Source organism: Bidens hawaiensis, unplaced genomic scaffold, assembly GCF_021521415.1.
Source record: "Bidens hawaiensis isolate Kalapana, Puna unplaced genomic scaffold, B.hawaiensis_p1.1 tig00029414_1, whole genome shotgun sequence".
Classification (NCBI taxonomy): domain Eukaryota; kingdom Viridiplantae; phylum Streptophyta; class Magnoliopsida; order Asterales; family Asteraceae; genus Bidens; species Bidens hawaiensis.
The window spans coordinates 187,117-193,116 of NW_027494879.1; the positions used below are offsets into that span (position 1 = coordinate 187,117).

General features: G+C 33.5%; 1 pseudogene across 1 annotated transcript; it reads right to left on the minus strand.

Annotated features, from left to right (window-relative positions):
- Window positions 1-2,437: 2,437 nt before the first annotated feature.
- LOC143578969 (protein DETOXIFICATION 43-like) lies at window positions 2,438-5,794 on the minus strand (annotated as a pseudogene). Its single transcript, XR_013143369.1, has 13 exons — window positions 5,721-5,794; window positions 5,506-5,627; window positions 5,082-5,375; window positions 4,812-5,004; window positions 4,284-4,419; window positions 4,117-4,213; window positions 3,912-4,012; window positions 3,387-3,550; window positions 3,245-3,316; window positions 3,048-3,163; window positions 2,865-2,960; window positions 2,577-2,698; window positions 2,438-2,480 (listed from the first exon to the last, which is right to left on the minus strand). The product of XR_013143369.1 is annotated as a protein DETOXIFICATION 43-like (transcript).
- Between the last annotated feature and the right edge of the window lie 206 nt (window positions 5,795-6,000).

The window sequence follows — 6,000 nt, forward strand, 5'->3', positions numbered from 1 at the left end:
ATCGTAAATACTATTTACATATAAAGGGGAGACCGAAAGAAGTAATTATTTTGGATAAGAAGTTCAAACATTCATGATATCGGGTTTTTCAAAAATTAAATAGCATCTAGGTTAATCACGTAAAACAAATGTTTTCATGAGGGTGTTATTGTCATTACACAATGAACACAAAATTTTTGTATTTTCTTCATTTGTACATTTTGTGAGATCTCTTAGCATCCATACACTTGTTCTCTATGATTTCTTACCCAAAAACTCCCATGGATTTTCATTTTATAGTGACAATGACGATGTCTTTTTTAATCCAATTAAACGGTCGAATTTCAAAAACTGAAAACATTAAACAAATAAAGTAATGACACGAGGGGAATAACATTAAACCAAACATGAAGGAAAAACAAGAAAAGTGTACCATGACATGAGTGGATCATGCCACACTTGAGTGGTGGACATGATGACGTGCAACCATAATGGGTTTGAACAAAAATCATTTATGGAACTGGGCGTGGAAATAATTTTCATCGGATGGCAACTTTTGCGGGAAGTTACTAAATATTAAAAAGTCATTTTTTTTTGGTTCCGGTTGGTTTGGGTTGTCACGCCGGATCACAAATAACAAAAAGTTTTATTAATTTAATAATAATTAACTACCAACAAGGTTCATTTCTAGCTAATCCAAATAACTTATTATAATAAAAGAAAATAATTGAAAACACATGTCACTTAAATAATTGAAAACACATGTCACTTGAATGTTCATTCTTAACTTAAGTTTCTTGCTTAAACTATTCTTCTATTTTGAATGAAAACATATTTATGTTAGCATCCATGCTTATTTAATTAAATAACTAATTACATAAATTATAAAGATTAAAAATATGCAGATTTACGTCAATATAATCAAAATATTTATATTTTTAATGAAATCATATCACTTTTTTGTTTTTATTAAATTGTTGACTTTTAAAGTGTACTGTTAGATTTGTATGGACGGGCTACTTTGTAGATGGCATGCAATGTCTCATACAGATTAGGTGTTTCGCATGTTGCCATGCGTTTCGTGTTTTGGATGCTTGATAATTTTAGTTCATATGCCATTGTTCAGGTGTGTTTTCGTAACTCATGTGTCTCCTTTTATGGTTGTGGCGGTTTTCGTATGTTGCTGATATTATACGTACTTTCTTTTGCTACAAAGTGGACTGGTGGCGGAATCGTTTAAGGTTTGTCTTTTGTGGTTTTGTTGCATTGGTCAAATCTGCTGTTATGGGCATTATGGTCAAATATGATATGAAGAGCATTTTTATCAAATTGCAACTCCATAGACTGGTTGTGAACTGATAGCAAAAGCTTGCCTAACAGACAAGTCTTGATACCTGTTGCAACTTAATTTTTAAAACTACAGTTTGACAAAACTACTTTTCTATAACTGAATACTGACCATTAAGCCCTTGGTGCCATATTTCACCTATTATGGATATACTGTTTACTAGTTTATTAATGTTTTCGAGTTATGACTAAAAACAACTATGATTGAACACCCTAATCATGACATATCGAAGACGATTATATTAGTATTGTTTATTATGGCTAGACTTTGTAAAATTTTACTATTTTTAGATTGTTTTACCGTGTTATTTTTGTTTTGTTATGGGTTATTTACGCTACGAGTGAAAAGAACATGTTAGCTTTTATTTTAATGTTGCAGTTTTTTTAATATTTGTTTGTTTTATAGGATACTTGAAACTTGATTAACCCAACCCGAAAAAACCCGAACTACCCAAACCCAAAAAAATCGTGAGAGATTTGGGTTGGTTTTCGGGTCTAGAATTTAAACTTTGAAACCTGAATAACCCGACCCGAAAAACTAACCTGAAGAATACCCCTAATTAGAATTAAACCAGATACATACATACAATTAAAAACGAGTTTCATGCGGTACGCCCATACCCCTTTTTCAAAGAGTAGGCATTCTAGTGCACTTAGATGGCTCAACCATTTTGAAGTTATGGAGCCTAACCACACGGATACCGTTTCAGCATAGGCGTTAATAGTCAAGCATCATCGGAGCCAACTAGTCGGTCTACGACACATTTTGTTTCTAAGACATGACGGACTTCCTTGGTGCCTAGTGGAGCCGCCAGGGAAGCTATGCGGCTGAATATGAATAGTTAGGTTGTTTTATCAATTTATTGGTCAACTTTTACCTATTCTTAACTATACAGACATATTTTAATAAAATTTCATGTAGCTCGTATTAGATCATGTGTAGTGGATGGGGACATTTTGCGCACCTAAATCGATATAGATAAAATATGCTAACTCACATGGAAAATTGAATAAAGTTATTTATGACACATATGATATAAAATCAACTGATACTAAAAGCAAGAAACAAAGGTGATATATTATTATTACAAGCAAGCCACAAGCATGTCTTTTACTTCCAAAGAAAAGACCATGGACCTGTTCCTGTTCCAATCCTGCAAATACAATATCAATAATTACATCATACCAACAGGTTTATTTTTACTATGATCATGAAATAATAATAACAATTACAATTCATCAAAGGGTACCTCCATATGCCTGCAATCGCCCGTAAGCCCATGAATATCGATAGAGCCACCCATATTCCCACAAAACCCGCAGCTTTGGATAGAGCAAATAATGATCCAATGCTCCCAATTGCCACTATGATCTAAAAAAATAAACTTGTATAAATAAAATTATATATAGACACACTCATACACATATATATGTATATATAAACGGGAGAGGTTCATTACAGAAAACTAAATCATTGTGAGAACAAAATCTAGATATATATAAACAAAAATAATGGTGTTTTGGAGCAAAATAGTAACCATGGAGTATGCAGAATACGCAAAATCGGATGCCCCAATGTTAACTCCATCGAATACAAATGCTATTGAATTGATTGGTTGTGTTCCAGCAACAAACTGATTGTAGGAAAAGTAGAACAATGAGAAGACATTATTTAAAGTTAAATTTTTAATAATTTCAGGTTATAAAAAATGGACACATACTGGGAGGCCTATGGTGATAATATGTTTAACGTTTATATCTTTTGTAAAAACTCCAGATCCAAACTGCAACCCGAGCCCGATAAACATACCAAGCCCACACCCATCACACATCCCATCTGCAAATCACAATAAATCTTTTTACCAAAGATAAGTGACGATATGGATTCATTTGAACAAAAAATGTTAAACCAACGTACGAGTAATACTCGTGATGCAGTTGATGTTGCCTTCTCGTAATTCTTTTCAGCAAATGATGTAGCAATTATTGCCTGCGAATGATATTGTTTAGAATTTATATATTGTTTATAAAGAATATAAACAAGATATTGGCATTATTACCTGTCCAGCAACTGCCAGCCCATCAGCAAGAAGTGATGATGTCAGCCAGACCTGTAAGCACACTTGGAATGCAGCCATAGGCGTTGCACCCAACCTCGTAGCCAATGATGCAGCCAACGTTACACTACTAGTTGCTGCTAATACCTTAAACAATAATAGCAAACCTGTAGAGATATTAAGGTTACTTGATCATGCAGCACACGCTTTGATATTAGTTAAAAGTTAATTACATAGATGGTTCATGCGGTTTGAGCAAACTAGCAAAGTAACAGGTTTGGGTACTAACTTTGAAAGGTTGCTTGTCTCGGGTTAGTGGTTTTAATTGTGTATCCACACTAACTTCTGTTAACTATTATGTTAGTGTAGATAAAATGACCAGAATGCCGCAGTGATGGTATTGCCTTGTTCAAGGGCATTTTGGTCATTTTATTTACACTTAGGAGAAGTTAGTGTTAGCACCCAAACCACCGGGACTATCTGTTTAATTAACTAAAGTAGTTGTAAGTAGTGACAAATATCGATTACCATTTTTAAGAAACCGACTGAACTGCAGAGTCTTGAGAGTTGGAGGTAGTAGGTCAACTTGTTGCATTAACTTGACTAGCAAGATTATTGATATTAAGTACCTGTGCAAATATATATAAGATGTTTATTACTTTAGTTAAGCACAAGTAAGTGAGTAACTCAATTCATATATTTGAACTTTGCAGTGTGTATATGAAAAAATTACTGAGATAGAACATGTGCAATGGCTGCACCACTAACTCCCAATTTGCATACAAAGATAAGAATTGGATCCAAGATTATGTTTGCTACATCTCCTATAACTGCATTACAACAAGAAATATGTTTGAACCTTAAGAAGAAAATATGTTTTGACTGTATAGCGTGACGTACCAGTGGCGTATAAAGGAGTTTTGGTATCTTTGAAACCGCGAAAGACACCTTGCATTGCCAATGAGAGAAGAACCGCTGGAGCACCGAGTGCGCGTAATGTTAAATATTTGTGTGCGGGTAATAGCATTTTAGAACCCTGTAATCATACAAAAAAAAAGATGATTATTTATCAAGTTTGTTTTTTGTCCATTTGGTTGGCTATTTAACCATTTCAGTCCAAAAATAAATCCTATGTAAGACCACTCGCATTAACTCTGTTAGATTTTTCTGTTAAGTATAAGAGCATTTCAGTCCTCACATAAGAACTGTTTTAACTTATTAAGACTATGTACATAAACAGCCCTCCAAGTACCAAATAATCTTTGTAATTACATAAATAGTCCCTTAGGTCTAAAAAGACTGAAACACCCTTCTATTTAACATAAAAGTCAAAGTTGATGCCAGGAACGAAAAACATACTTAAAACATAACTATTATACTAAACATAAATTAAGAACTACTGAATAAAATTCAACAGAAAACACTTACAGATTTTACTCCCATCAAACTCAAAAGTGGTTCGCTAGGAACACTAACAACAACGTTTCAAGAATACCAAGAACCGCACCAAACAGAAGTGCGGTTGATGCAGACGGGATGCTTCTCTTTTGTTTCTTTAACTTCAACTTATTTGAGGTACTTTCATTTACAGTCATATGCTTGCATGGACTCATATTGCAACCTGATTTCACAAATAATAAAAAGTAAGCATGATAAACACGCGTGTAAGATCATGATTCATGAATACTGAAAACACACCCTCTTTTGGTGGAAACTCCTTTTGCTCTTCTGTTATTATAACTGAACCGTTTTCTAAGTTTTCAAGTTTCTCATCATCACCATTATCATCTTTCATAAACTCTTTGGTCTCGCCTTTATTCACGACACCCTTTACAATGTTTTCATCTTTTGGCACTTTATTGTTCAGTCTTTCTATAGTTTCTTCTTCAGCAACAAAAGAAGTTGTGATACTAACAAGTGGAAATATTGCTACTTTTGAAACTTGGTTGAATATAGCAATAGAAACTCCAACAGCTGCAATTTCAACCTGGCCTATGCAATTAATTGCAAAATAATATATCATTTAAGAGATTAAAATATGCAGAATGTTATCTGTTCATAAAGGAAGTAACTTTGCATACATGTATAAGTTATTATATAAGTTTTTATTTTGTTTAGGTACCTATATGACCAATGAACGCGGTGTCGATTAAAGAAGCAACAGGATCTGCAGCAAATGCCATGGCTGCGGGTACAGCAATACCAAGTATTTCCTTTCCAAGTGAATCCATCTTGAAGACGAGTCTACAAAAATAATAAACAAGTTAACAAATTTGTGCCTCAAAGTATGAGATCTTATTACTAGAAAAAAGAATCTTTAAAATGAAAAATATGTACCTAATATCTTTAAAGAAAACAAAAACCGGATGTTTCCATTTTCTATCAACGGCTACACTACCATCCTCAGCCATATATAGTAGCAAGAAGGATTAACTGTAGAAGCTTCTAAAAGAATTAGAACCTGTAAAATGCATACATGAGTGTGTGTTAAGCATTTGTCTTACAATGCAGCTATAGATATTGTTGTAGAATAAAAAAAGGATGAATAAATCAAAACAAATGGTTCATGTAAATAGTTGAGAAAGAAAGCATGCAGCAAATGTCAACAAAGATCAAC